The sequence below is a fragment of the Molossus molossus genome, unplaced genomic scaffold (assembly GCF_014108415.1).
Source record: "Molossus molossus isolate mMolMol1 unplaced genomic scaffold, mMolMol1.p scaffold_m16_p_2, whole genome shotgun sequence".
NCBI lineage: Eukaryota > Metazoa > Chordata > Mammalia > Chiroptera > Molossidae > Molossus > Molossus molossus.
Window position 1 is genome coordinate 49,620,429 of NW_023425355.1, and position 15,306 is coordinate 49,635,734.

General features: G+C 38.8%; 1 protein-coding gene across 1 annotated transcript in view; it reads right to left on the minus strand.

Moving 5' to 3' along the window:
• CUNHXorf56 (chromosome unknown CXorf56 homolog) overlaps nt 1-8,552 on the minus strand; it is a 35,648-nt gene extending 27,096 nt beyond the window's left edge. The window contains exon 1 of the mRNA XM_036271185.1: nt 8,386-8,552. The gene's annotated coding sequence lies outside the window, so the exon portion shown is untranslated. The remainder of the gene's footprint in view (nt 1-8,385) is intronic.
• Between the last annotated feature and the right edge of the window lie 6,754 nt (nt 8,553-15,306).

Consider the following 15,306-nt stretch of genomic DNA (forward strand, 5'->3'; position numbering starts at 1 on the left):
ATAGTGAAACAAAGAAACAAATACCAAAGGAAAGAACAAGAGAATGCTATCGAAGATGAGATCAACGAAATGCAGCTAAGCAAATTATCAGAGGAAGAGTTCAGAGCCATGAACTTGAGAAAGCTCAACAGCATGAGTAAGGACATCAGCTCCATGAGTAAAGGTATAGAAACACTGAAAACCAACCAAGTGGAACTGAAGAATGATATAGCAGAAATTAAGAACACATTGGAAGGACTAACCAGCAGAGTAGAGGAAGCTGAGGACCAGATCAATGAGTTAGAAGACAGGGCAGAAAAAAATCAACCAATCAGAAAACCAAAAGAAAAAAATGATTAAAAAACAGGAAGACGGCTTAAGAGAACTGTAGGACAACTGGAAACGTAGTAACATTCGCATCAGAGGAGTCCCCAAAGAGAAAGAAAATGGGCAAGAATTACAGAATATACTTGAAGAAATAATGACAGAAAACTTTCCTAACTTGGTGAAGGAAGAAGGCATTCAAGTTCAAGAAGCACAGAGAGCCCCAAGTAAGAAGAAACCAAAGACGCCCACACCAAAACACATAGTAATCAAAGTGTCAAAAATTAAAGACAAAAATTAAAGAGAGAATTCTAAAGGCAGCAAGAGATAAGCAACAGGTTACCTACAAAGGAATCTCCATAAGGCTGTCAGCTGACTTCTCAACAGAAACACTACAGGCCAGAATGGAGTGGCATGAAGTAATCAAGGTCATGAAAAACAAGGATCTGAATCCAAGACTACTCTATACAGCAAGGTTATCATTCAATATAGAAGGTCAAATAAAGAACTTTCCAGACAAAAAGTTGGACAAAGTAACACCAAACCAGCACTGCAAGATATGCTAGAAGGACTTATGTAATTAGTAGAAGAAATAGGAAGAAAAATAGAACCACACAAAACAAAAATGATAATAAATAAGTACATATCAATAATCGCCTTAAATGTGAATGGTTTGAATGCTGTGATAAAAAGACACAGATTAGCTGACTGGAGAAGAAAGCATGACTCACATATATGTTGTTTACAAGAGACCTACCTCACAACAAAAGACTCACATAGGTTGAAAGTGAAGGGATGGAAAAAATCTTTCAAGTAAACGGAAAGCAAATAAAAGCTGGGGTAGCAATACTCATGTCTGATAAAGTAGATTTCAAAATGAAGACCATAACTAGAGACAAAGAAGGCCACTACATAATATTGAAAGGATCTATCCAACAGGAAGATATAACCTTGGTAAACATATATGCACCCAATACAGGAGCACCAACATATATTAAAAATCTTTTGGAGGACTTCAAAGAAGAAATTGACAGCAATGCAATCATAGCAGGGGACTTCAACTCCCCACTCACATCACTGGATAGATCTTCTAGACAAAAAATTAACAAGGAAACACGGACTCTAACAGAAGCACTAGATCAAATGCATTTAATAGATATCTACAAAGAATTACACCCCAAACTGCAGAATTCACATCCTTCTCAAGTGCACATGGGACATTCTCAAACATAGACCACATGTTAGGACACAAACTAAGTCTCTAGAAGTTCAAGAAGACTGAAATCATATCAAGCATCTTCTCAGATCACTATGGCATGAAACTAGAAATCAACTGCAACAAGAACATGGAAAGACATTTGAACACATGGAGGCGAAACAGCATGTTATTGAACAATGAATGGGTTACCATAGAGATCAAGGAAGAAATTAAAAACTTCCTGGAGCCCTGGCCGGTTGGCTCAGCAGTTAGAGCATCGGCCTGTGGTCCCGAGAGACCCGGGTTCGGATCCCGCTAAGGGCATGTACCTTGGTTGCAGTTTGTCCCTGGCCCTGATTGGTTGTGCAGGTTGTAGCCACTCGATGTGTCCCTTTCACATTGATGTTTCCCTCTCTCTCCCTCCCTCTCTACCTGAACAAAAAAATGGAAAAAATGTCCTCGAGTGAGGATAAAAAAAACAACAACAAAAAACAAAAAACAAAAAAACTTCCTGGAAACCAATTAAAATGAACACACAACAACACAAAATCTATGGGATGCAGAGTGAAAGCAGTTCTGAGAGGGAAATTCATAGCACTACAGGTCTACCTCAAGAAGCAAGAAAAATTAATAACAGACTATCTAACCTCACAACTTAAAGAACTAGAAAGCAAACCAAAAGTAAAGCCCAGAGCAAGTGGAAGGAAGGAAATTGTAAAGATCAGAGCAGAAATAAATGACATGGAGACCAAAAAAACAATTCAAAGGATCAATGAAACAAAAAGCTGGCTCTTCAAAAAGATAAACAAGACTAATGGACCCTTAGCTAGACTCACCAAAAAACAAAGAGAGAGAATTCAAATACACAAAATCAGAAATGAAACAGGAGAAATAATAACTGACACCACAGAAATAGAACGGATTGCTAACAAATATTATGAACAATTATACGGCAACAAATTCGATAATCTAAGTGAAATGGACCAATTTCTAGAAAAACATAGTCTCCCAAAACTGAACCGGGAAAAGATAAAAAACTTGAACAGACCAATAACAACAAAAGAAATTGAAGATGTAATCAAGACTCTCACAGCAAACAAAAGCTCAGACCCAGACAGCTTCATGGGGCAATTTTATCGAACATTCAAAGAACTAATACCCGTTCTCCTCAAACTATTTCAAAAAATTCAACAAGAAGGAAGACTTCCAAACTCGTTTTATGAGGCCAGCATAATTCTAATTCCAAAACCAGAAAAAGACACTACAAAGAATACTACAGACCAATATCCCTGATGAACATAGATGCCAAAATCCTGAACAAAATACTAGTAAATTGAATTCAGCAACACATCAAAAAAATTATTCACCATGACTAAGTGGGATTCATCCCAGGGATGCAAGGCTGGTACAATATTCGCAAATCAATAAATGTGATACACCACATAAAAAAAAAGAAAGATAAAAATTATATGATCATATCAATAGACGCTGAAAAAGAATTCAACAAAATCCAGCACCCATTTCTAATAAAAACACTCAGCAATCTGGGAATAGAGGAATCCTATCTCAACATAATAAAGGCCATATATGAAAGACCTACAGCCAACATCATACTCAATGGGCAAAAACTAAAAGCATTTCCCTTAAGAACAGGAACAAGACAAGGATGTCCACTTTCGCCACTCTTATTTAACATAGTATTGGAAGTCTTAGCCACAGCAATCAGACAGGAGAAAAAAATAAAGGGAATCCAAATGGGAAAGGAGGAAGTGAAACTGTCATTATTCGCAGTTGACACGATAGTATACGTAGAAAACACCAATGACTCTATCAAAAATTTACTAGACTTAATAAATGAATTTGGCAAAGTAGCAGGATACAAAATTAACGTCAAGAAATCTATGGCATTCTTATACACCAATGATGAACTCACAGGAAGAGAAACTAAAAAAACAATCCCATTTACCACCGCAGCAAAAAAATTAAGATACCTAGGAATAAACTTAACCAAAGAAATAAAGGACCTATTCGCAGAAAACTACAGGTCATTGAAAAAAGAAAAATAGAGGAAGATATAAAAAAGTGGAAGCACATACCTTGTTCATGGATTGGAAGAATCAACATTATTAAAATGTCCATAATACCCAAAGTAATCTATAGATTCAATGCAATCCCCATCAAAATACCAACAACATACTTCCCAGAACTAGAACAAATAATTCAAAGTTCAAATGGAACCAAAAAAGACCTCGAATAGCCACAGCAATCTTGAAAAAGAACAACAAAGTAGGAGGGATCACATTACCAGATATCAGGTTATACTACAAAGCCACTGTAATCAAAACAGCCTGGCACTGGCACAAGAACAGGCATATAGACCAGTGGAACAGAACAGAGAACCCGGAAATGGATCCAACACAATATGCTCAATTAATATTTGACAAAGGTGGCAAGAGCATACGGTGGAGTAAAGACAGCCTCTTTAATAAATGGTGTTGGAAAAATTGGACAGCTACATGCAAAAAAATGAAACTAGACCATCAACTTACACCATACACAAGAATAAACTCAAAATGGATAAAAGACTTAAATGTGACTCATGAATCCATAAAAAACCTAGAAGAGACTGTAGGCAACAATATTTCAGACATCATACGCAGCAGCATTTTCACTGATACATCACCTAAGGCAACAGAAACAAAGGAGAAACTTCCGGTCAAGATGGCGGCGTAGGTAAACGCGGTATCCCATACTCCCACAACCACATCAAAGTTACAACTAAACTACAGAACAACCGTCATTCAAAACCGCCTGAAATCATCCTGAGTGGAAGTCCTACAGCTACGGAATTAAAGCAGCAGCCACATCGAGACTGGTAGGAGGGGCAAAGGCGCGAGGGGTGGACGGGGTGGTGGCACACACACGTGTGGAGGATAAAAATCAGGAGGATACCTTGGCTAGGAAGGTCCTTCCTGAGGACTGGGGGGTCCCCGTCTCACACCAGGTGCCCTGCTCAGGGTTCCAGTGCCAGAGAGAGAAGTCCCCATAATTCTGGCAGGAAAAACCAGCAGGAACTGAGGCTCAGGGAAGCTGACACGGCTGGAGCCCCAGGCAGCTCCTTAAAGGGCCAGCACACAGACTTATCGGACTCTCTCCCTCTAAGCTTGGAGGGGAGGCAGCTCAAGGGGCACCAGAGACATACAGGGAAGAACTGAGCTGTTTGGCACTGGAGCGAGGGCTGGATAGGGGGCTTTCTCTGGGACAAACGTGCTGTCAGAGGCCTTTGATCCTTTGGTGAGCCCTTCCCTGGGGCGGCAGACAGTTGCCATACCTGGGACTCCAGCAACGTGGCTCACACTGGTAGCCCCGCCCTGGTGACTCCCTGAGGCCCTGCCCCACCCAACTTTCAGGCCCACCCAAGGTGTTGCCACGTGCTTAACCATAGGATTGGCCTGTCTTGGATCCTGCTTCGGGTTTTTCCTAAATTCTTTCAAACGAGCAGCATCTGGTCTCAGCTAGCCCCATACTTCTTGTTAAGTAATACACAGAAACAAACACAGGGAGGCAGCCAAAATGAGGAGGCAAAGAAATAAGTCTCAAATGAAAGAACAGAACAAAACTCCAAGAAAAGAACTAAGTGAAATGGAGATAAGTAACCTAACAGATGCTGAGTTCAAAATACTGCTTATAAGGATGCTCAGTGAACTCAGTGAGGGTCTCAAGAGCATAAAAAAGGACCAGTCAGAAATGATCGATGCACAGTTAGAAACGAAGGAGGCTTTAACTGAAATAAAGAATAATTTACACAGATTCAATAGTAGAGTACGTAAATCCAAGAAGCAAACCATTGATTTGGAATATAAGGAAGCAAAAAACGCCCAATCAGAACAGCAAAAAGAAAAAGGAATCCAAAAAAATGAGGACAGTGTAAGGAGCTTCTGGGACAACTTCAAGCGTGCCAACATTCACATCTTGGGGGTGCCGGAAGGAGAAGAGAGAGAACAAGAAATTGAAAACCTGTTTGAAACAATAATGGCAGAAATCTTTCCTAACTTGGTGAAGGAAAGAGACATACAAGTTCAGGAAGCACAGAGAGTCCCAAACAAGATGAACCCCACGAGGCCCACACCAAGACACATCATCATCAAAATGCAAAAGGTTCAAGACAAAGAGAGAATCTTTTTTTTTTTTTTTTTTTTTTTTATCCTCACCCGAGGATATTTTTCCATTTTTTGTACAGATAGAGTGGGAGGGAGAGAGAGGAAGGGAGACAGAGAGAGAAACATCGATGTGAAGGGACACATCGAGTGGCTGGCACCCGCACGACCAACCAGGGCCGGGGACAAACTGCAACCGAAGTACGTGCCCTTAGCGGGAACCGAACCCGGGTCTCTCTGGACCGCAGGCTAACGCTCTAACCGCTGAGCCAAACTGGCCAGGGCAAAGAGAGAATCTTAAAAGCAGCAAGAGAAAGGCAGCTAGTTACCTACAAGGGAGTTCCCATTAGGCTGTCAGCTGATTTCTCAAAAGAAACTTTGCAGGCCAGAAGGGAGTGGCAAGAAATATTCAGAGTGATGAAAACCAAGAACCTACAACCAAGATTACTCTTTCCTGCAAAGCTGTCATTTAGAATCGATGGCCATATTAAGACTTTCCCAGACAAGAACAAGTTAAAGGAGTTCATCACCACCAAACCGTTATTATATGAAATGATGAAGGGTCTTTTTGAAAAAAAAAGATAAAATATATGAACAAACAAAATGGCAATGAATACATATCTATCAACAATGGAATCTACAAACAAAATGAACAGGTAGAACTGAAACATTCTCATAGATAGAGAGAACATTTTGTTGGTTGCCAGATGGGAGGGGGATTGGGGGAATGGGTGAAAAAGGTGAAGGGATTAAGAAGTACACATTCATTGCTAGACTGACAAACTTCAAAGGGAAAGGGGTTGGGGGGTGGGAAGAAATAAACCAAAGAACGTATATGCATAACCAATGGACACAGACAATAGTGTGGGAAAAGGCGGGAGGGGGGCGGGAGTGGGGAGGAGGGGGTCAATCGGGGAAAAATGAGGAACATCTGTAATATATTCTACATTCAACAATAAAGATTTTTTTAAAAAGTATTTAAACTTAAAAAAAAAAGAAAGAAACAAAGGAGAAAATGAACACATGGGACTACATCAAACTCAAAAGCTTCTGCACAGCAAAAGATACAATCATCAAAATGGAAAGGCAACCCACTGTATGGGAGAGCATAATTGCCAATGATATATCAGATAAGGGGTTAATTTCCAATATATAGAGAGTGCTCATACAACTCAACCGAAGGAACACAAAGAACTCAATTAAAAAATGGGCAGAGGAACTGAATAGACACCTCTCCAAACAGGACATACAAATGGCTAAGAGACATATGAAGACGTGCTCAACCTCACTAATCATCAGAGAGATGCAAATTAAAACAACAATGAGGTATCACCTCACACCTGTCAGAATGGCTGCCATCAACAAATCATCAAACAACAAGTGTTGGCGAGGGTGTGGAGAAAAGGGGACTCTAGTGCACTGCTGGTAGGAATGCAGACTGGTGCAGCCACTGTGGAAAACAATATGGTGTCACCTCAGAAAATTAAAAATTGAACTTCCATTTGACCCAGTGATCCCACTTCTAGGAATATACCCTAAGAAGCCTGAAACACCAATCAGTAAGAATATATGTATCCTCATGTTGGTAACAGCACTATTTACAATAGCTAAGATCTGGAAACAGCCCAAATGTCCATCAATAGACGAATGGATAAAAAAGCTGTGGTACATATACACAATGGAGCACTATGCAGATGTAAGAAAGAAAGATCTCTTATCCTTTGAGACGACATGGAGGGACCTGGAGAGTATTCTCCTAAGCGAAACAAGCCAAGCAGTGAAAGACAAGTATCACATGATCTCACTTCTTTGTTGAATATAATGAACTTAACAGTCTGAGGAATGGGGTAGTCCCAAAGACACAGAGGTGGGGTACAGACTGACATTTCCCAGAAGAGGGGGTGGTGAGGGAGAGATAAATCACAGAACTCATATGCATGTATGTATGAGCAATGGACATGAACAACAAAGGTGGGGACAGGGTGGGGCGGGTGGGGGAGGGAAAAATCAGTGGGGGGAAAAGAGAAACTTCTGTAACCTAAATAAATTATTAACTGAAAAATAATAATAATAAAATAAAATAAAAAGAAAGAAAGAAAAGAAATGATATGGAGGGACCTGGAGAGTGTTATGTTAAGCGAAATAAGCCAGTCAGAGAAAGACAAATACCATATGATCTCACTTATTTCTGGAACATAACAAATTAGGCTGTCGATCAAAAGAGACCCAGAATCATGGAAGTAGGGAACAGACTGACAACCCTCAGAGGGATGGGGGTTGGGCGGGGAGAGAAGAGATAAACCAAAGAACTTACATGGGCATATGCACAACCAGTCCACATGGCTGGGGAACGCAGGAGAGGGTTGGGAATAGGAAGGAGGGGGTCAATGGGAGGGCCATCTGTAAACTGTCAACAATTAAAAAAAAGGGCTATTACTGCATCTAGAGGCAGAGGTAGAGGTGGGGGAAGATACTTTTTTTTTTTTTTTTCGGTAGGAGGAATTAGTTTTGAGGGAGGTCTGGATACCAAGTCATAAGGTTAAACAAAAAACCTGCTCCAGCCTGGGCGGGATGTGTAAGGAGGATTTTGATGAAGAGGGAAAGCCCACCAGTCTCCAAAGAGACGTAGCTCCCAGATCAGGGCCAGAGAAAATTATACTTGAGAAACGGAAATTTCGCTCCTTCCAGAGACCTGCCCACCCCCCGCGCCAGTTCCCCACTACTCACCCAGCACCAGAACCGTCTGGCCACACAAACAGTGGTAGACAAGGAGGGGCTTCTCCCTGGCGTCATATTCCTCCCGGTCCCGGGTGTCAGAGCAGACAGCCAACTGAGACACAACTTTAGACACAGTTCACTGGAGAAACCCACAAACTCAACGCCAAAAATAAGAGTCGCCCAGAAATGACGTCAGAGGCGCACGTTGAGCCTTTCTCCCCCTAATGCTAATCACATGTCAGTAGTAGTCATATGAACTTCCGGGCTGTCTCATTAGGCTGAAATGCTCGGGGGACCATCCCCAGCCTCCAAGAAACTTCTTTGCCTTGCCTGTTAGCTGAGATGCTTTACTTTGAACACCCTTAATATTATTTAAATTATTTATTTATATCTCTATACATGTATGCAATGTATATACATATATTAAAACAGATAAAACAAAGGACTATATTTACGCAATATGCATACTACAGATTTTAGGTGTGCCTCTATGATTTTAATGGCTATAGTCAGGATGAGTACCAAATGAAATAGAAACATGTTTTTTAAAGCTGAGATATAATTCATGTAACATAAAATCCACCCTTTAAAAATGTATAATTCAGTGGGGTTTTTTTTTGTTTTTTTTTTTAGTATATTCACAAAGTTGCACAACCATCACCACTATCTAATTTCAGAACATTTTCATCATCCCAAAAAGACATCCTATATGGTTAGCAGTCACTCCTCACTTCTTTCCCAGCCCTTGGCAACTCCTAATTTGCTTTCTGTCTCTATTGATTGCCTCTTCTGGACATTTCATATGAATGAAATAATACATTATGTGGTTGTTGGTGTCTAGCTTCTTTCACTTAACATAATGTTTTCAAGGTCCATCTATGTTGTAGTGTGAATCAGTAAAAAGTAACTTTATTTCTTTTTATAGCTGAATAATATTTTTTTGTATGGATATACCACATTTTGTTTATTCATTCATCAATTGATGGACACTTGAGTTGTTTCTACTTTTCGGATATAATGATTAGTGCTACTATGAACACTGGTGTACACATTTTTTGTGAGGACACATATTTTTAGTACTCTAAAAAAGTGTGTATAATTAGGAGCGAAATTGCTGGATCATATAGTAACTTGATGTTTAACCTTCTATAATTTATAAATTATATAAATAAAGAATTTAAATAATGTTAAGGGTGTCCCAAGTAAAGCAATATTTTCCAAAGTGACTGTACCATTCCCATCAGGAATCCAAGTGAGGGAGGGACTTCTGATATCTTCACCTTCTCACCAATGACTATTTTTGTCTGTCTTTGATCTTTGGCTATTCTGGTAGGTGTGAAGTGTATCTCACTGTGTTTTTTAATTTTCCTTTCCCTGATGGCTAATGATGTTGAGTACCTTTTTACATGTATTGGTCATTTATGTATCTTCTTTGGAGAAATGTCTATTCAAATCCTTTGTCCATTTTTAATTGAGTTATTTGTAATTTTATTGTTGAATTGTATGAGTTATTATATATTTTGGATACTAGACCCTAATCATATAAATAATTTGCAAATAGAGGCATCTTCATGATCCTGTTTGCTACAGGTATAAGGGAACATCTTCTACCCTTTCTTCCCCAACCCAGAAACTCTCCCAGAATGCTTTTTGTGGAGGACAGGATCCTGGAGCCATCAGAATAAGGACATTGAAACAGTTTACATTGAATAACTTCAATAATCCAAGTGATGACACCAATATAGTGGATTTTTAATAGATAACTTACTGAAGATAGCAGGAGTTTATGACTAGAAAATTGGCAGGTTGGCTGGTAGAAGTGTAGTGTTCAAGATACACAAGATGTAAACCCATGACAATTTAAAGTGATCTGTTGGCCCTCAAACAAAGGTGAGCTAAATGAAGTACAAAATAAATATCAATGCAAGTCTTAAAGAATCACAGTGTTGCTCCTAGGTCTTAGTCCAATGTCATCCCTATGATTCTATGTTATTCAGTATTCATTGATCTTCTACTGTGTGTCAGGCACTGTGCTATATACCAGTTGTATAGTGATCAATTTTAAATAGTTTCACCCCCTCATGTGGCTTAGTCTAGTGCAGGGGTGGGTAAATGTTTTCTGTAAATGCCTAGAGAATAAATGTTTTAGGCTTTGAGGGACAAGAGGTAAAATCAAGAACACCGTGTAGGGCCCAGCTAGAGTGGCTCAGTTGGTTGAGCATCATCCCATGAACCGACAGGTCACCAGTTCAATTCCTGGTCAGGGCACATGCCCAGGTTGTGGGCTTCCAGGAGACAGCCAATCGATGTTTCTCTCCCTCTCCCAAATCAATTTAAAACACATATTTTTAAAAAAGAACATCATTTAAGTACTTGTAAAACAGGAGAGAGAACAAATTTCCGCAAATGAAACTCAAAATATAATAATCAAGTATAAATTTTTGTAATACAAGTCTACTAATGAGCAGAATGACATTCTTTGATGGAGGGGGATAACGTTTCACTTAATTAGAGTTCAAAGTGAGTGTTCCCTGCCCTGGCTTGTGTGGATGAGTGATTAGACTGAAGGGTCGTGGCTTTGATAGGAAAAAATATCCTTGGGTGAGAATTAAAAAGCAAAGTGAGTGTTCCCTATCATCAAAATCAGCTGCAATTTCAATACACTTTTAAAGGTTTTTAAATTGTTTCATATAGCATCAACTTGACTTTTTTAAGAACCTCATCATTACTTTGTAATGAAAGTTTGCAACTTGATTTTTTCAGAAAAATCAATAAATTGCACACACCTATTAATAAAGATCTTAAATAATTTTTAAATATCAGTTGCAAATAGTCATGTTAATGTTTATCTGTAATTAGATTTTGTGTATTTCACTTTTGATAAAAATTAAACAAAGATAAATACTGCCAAATACTGATATCCATTCATAAGCAACTGATTTTAATTGAGAATATTCATCTCTTAGAAAGCATTTAGAGAATTCAATTCGATTTTTCACTTAGTATTTTCCTTTTAGCATGTCATTATATTACAATGTAATCACTTCCGATTGAAATTTAAGTGGAAGCTCCTCAAATGCACAAATTAATTTTGAAATATAAAAATGTCCTTTGCACTTTACATAAAGGTTCAAAAAATACCACTAACTATAATTTGAGATCAGAAAATATATCCACTGCAAATTTGTGTGGGAATGCAAAACTTGATTTTTGTTTTAACTTTTTACAGCACAGGATGTGATTAAAATAACTTGACATTACTTTTGTCAAACAATGTTAGTTGTCATTGAAATGAATTTACTACAGTATAGTTTTTACATATAAAATAAAATTGCCTTGTAATTTTGGGTTAAATTAATTAATAACATTATCAAGTCTAGAGTAAAAGCTAATTTCAAAAACCATTCAGTGTTCAATAGTAGTGGCTGGGGTGAATTTTCTCATTCAGAAAACTTTCAATCTCAGCCCTGAACTTTAAAATAAATAACTAGCCCAGCCAGTATGGCTCAGTGGTTGAACATCGACCCATGTACCAAGAGGTCACCAGTTCAATTCCTGGTCAGGTCACATGCCCAGGCTGTGGGCCCAATCCCCAGTGGGGGGCATGCAGGAGGCGGCCAATGTTCTGTCTCATCGATGTTTCTATCTCTGTCTCCCTCTTCCTTCCTCTTTCTCTAACAATCAATAAAGAAAAAAAATTAAATAAATAAATAAAAAACAATGCTAAGCTAATACATTGATGTTAGTAGGCCAAGACAGAATATTCAGCTTCCATTTCTGACAAAAATTTATGAAACTGACGATGGTTCAGTCCATGTGAGCGGATGAAGTACATTGTTGACACTAATAGTTGAATAACACAAAAGAGATTCGAATATTTTCCTGTAAAGTACAGGCTGTTTAATAATGAAATGAATAACCATGGGATTTAAACAACTTACAATTTCTCAAGCTTTATTCATTTGTCCAACTAAGCCCTTTTCTGCTCTGTACATATTTGGAGCACACGTTAGCAGATTCTACTCCAGGTTGTACTGAACTAGAGTTTCCTTGACTTCTTTGGAAATATTCTCATTTGCAGTTGTTCAACACAGACTACCAATACAGGCCAATTCTTCCATCACTTTAAACTCAGCATTGACTCTTTTAGTAAACAACTGAACAGTAATAGTAACATTGATAAACTCATCAAGAAAGAGTCGAGGAAAACAACTTGAAATCATTTGCCCTGTTATTTATTTATTTATTTACATTGATTTGAGAGAGAAAGAGAGAGAGAAACATCAATTTGTTCCACTATGTATGCATTCATTGGTTGATCCTTACATGTGCCCTAACCAACGATCAAACCCACAACCTTGGTGTATCGTATCGAGATGAAGTTTTAGCCAACTGAGCTACTCGTCCAGGGTTGCCTTGTTTTTTTAAAAAGACCATTGATGTGGTTTCCAATGTCCTTAACTCATTGAGCTACTGTTTTTGTTGAAAGGCTAATAGTCTTTAAAAAGTTCATTTTCCCTGGATACATTTCTTTGGCTTCTGCAGTCAAACACAATTTAATTAACTCACCATCAGTAAACAGCTTTCCTCCCTTGGCTAACAAATGAACCACTCAGAAACTATTTTATTTATTTATTTTTTTCTTTGATTTTAGAGAGAGAGGAAGGGAGAGGGAGAGAGAGATAGAAACATCAATGAGAAAGAATATCGATTGGCCACCTCCTGCATGCCCCGCACTGGGGATCAGGCTTAAAACCTGGGCATGTGTCCTGACCGGGAATTGAACTGGCGACCTCTTGGTGCATGGGTCAACGCTCAACCACTGAGCCACACCAGCTGGATGAAACTCTTATTTTTGTGAAGAATTCTGCTATGATAAGATACTCCATTTTAAACTTTTTAATTTTTCTAACCATTGCTTTCCTATGATCTGGGAACATTGCAATGAGTGCTTTCATTTGGTAATGACTATGTATATTGTATTCTTTTAGCTACAGTATCACTGTACAATAAACATAATGCTTTCACATCTAATTTAATAACCAAGTAATCTACACTTAAAAGCATGATATTCCAAATCCACTTTTATTTTCTTGTTTTGACATGATAGGCATGCACTTTTAATTTTTTATAAATACCACAATATGGTGATATGTGTGACACTCAAAATGCTATTGAATTATAACTGCATTACTGGGATTTTTAGTGAACCAACCAATAGTGTGAAGTGATGAGAGCACCACATACAGTCTCTGTCAGAGCTACTCGACTCTGCCACTGTAGCACAAAAGCAGCCACAGGCAATACATAAATGAAAGAGTGTGGTTGTGTCCCAATGAATTCATCTATGGACATTGAAATTTAAATATCATATTGTCTTTATGTGTCATGAAATATTATTATTATTTTGATCATTTTTCACCATTTAAAAACATAGCTTGCAGGCCATAGGAAAAAAGATGGCAGGCTTGATTTGGTGGATGTAACTGGTTTGATTGCATTCCCATGTGCAAGCCATATATATTAGTTTCCTATAGCTGCTGTAACAAACTGTCTAGTGGCTTCAGAAACACAAATTTATGCCCAGCTGGTATGCCTCAGTGGTTGAGCATTGACCCATGCACCAAGACGTCACTGGTTCAACTCCAGGTCAGGGCCTATGCTTAGGGTTTCAAGCTCAATCCTCAGCAGGGGGTGTGCAGGAGGTAGCCAATTGATGTTGATGTCTTCTCTCTCATCAATGTTTCTTTTTTCCTTTATTGGATTTTTTTAGAGAGAGAGGAAGTGAGAGGGAGAAAGAGATAGAAACATCGATGAGAGAGAACATTGATTGGCCGCCTACTGCATGCCCCCACTGGGGATTTGGCCCACAACATGGGCACGTGTCCTGACTGGGAATCCAACCAGTGACCTCTTGGTGCATGGCTTGATGCTCAACCACTGAGCCACAACAGATGGACTCATCAACGTTTCTATCTCTCTCTCCCTCTCCCTTCTTCTCTCTCTAAAATCAATAAAAATATATATATATTAAAAAAAAAAGAGAGAGAGACACAAATTTAGTATCTTACAATTCTGGAGATCAGAAGTCCAAAATCAATCTTGCTGGTCTAAAGTCAAGATGTCCGCAGGGCTGATTGCTCCTAGAGTCTCCAGGAAAGAATCTATTCTTTGCCTCTCCCATCTTCTAGAGGCTCCTTGCATCCCTTGGCTCCTCAGATGGTAACTGTATTACTGCAATCTTTGTTTCCATCGTCACATGGCCTCCTCTCTGAATTTGGACTCCTCCTTCCCTCTTATAAGGACCCGCATGATCACATCAGGCCCACTAGTTTGTTTAATCCTAAATAATCTTCCCATCTCAAGATTCTTAAACCTAACCACATCTGCAAAGTCCCTTTTGCCAGTTTAAGGTAATGTATCCACAGGTTCCAGATATTAGGACATGGAGGTCTTGAGGAACATTATTCAGCTTACCATGCCATGCTTTGTTTCTCTTCATTCAACAATTCAGCTGGTAGTAAAATCCTATGTTCATTCCCTAATTTCCTCATTTCACTAAATGTCACTTTTTCTTTCTCCTCTCCCTCCCCTTCCTCCTTTTCTCTTTCTCTCTGCTTTCTCTCCCTATGTTCTAGGGCCTATAGATGAACAGCATACTACTGCTTTTATTGCCAAAAGCCACACTGTGACAACTTGTTTCCTATGTGATTCTGTTGACTTGTCTTCTGAGATTATTGGAGTCAAGAACCTTTTGATTTTATTTTCTGTTTTTTCTTTGTTGCCCTTTGTACTACATTTTATCAATAGAAGTGAAAACTGCAGAGAAATAAAATTTCTTGCATTCACTGGCTAACAGAAGTACAAACTCACAGCCTCATAGTCAGGAAATGATCATTTATCCATTCTCTCCTTCCAACCCAACATAGT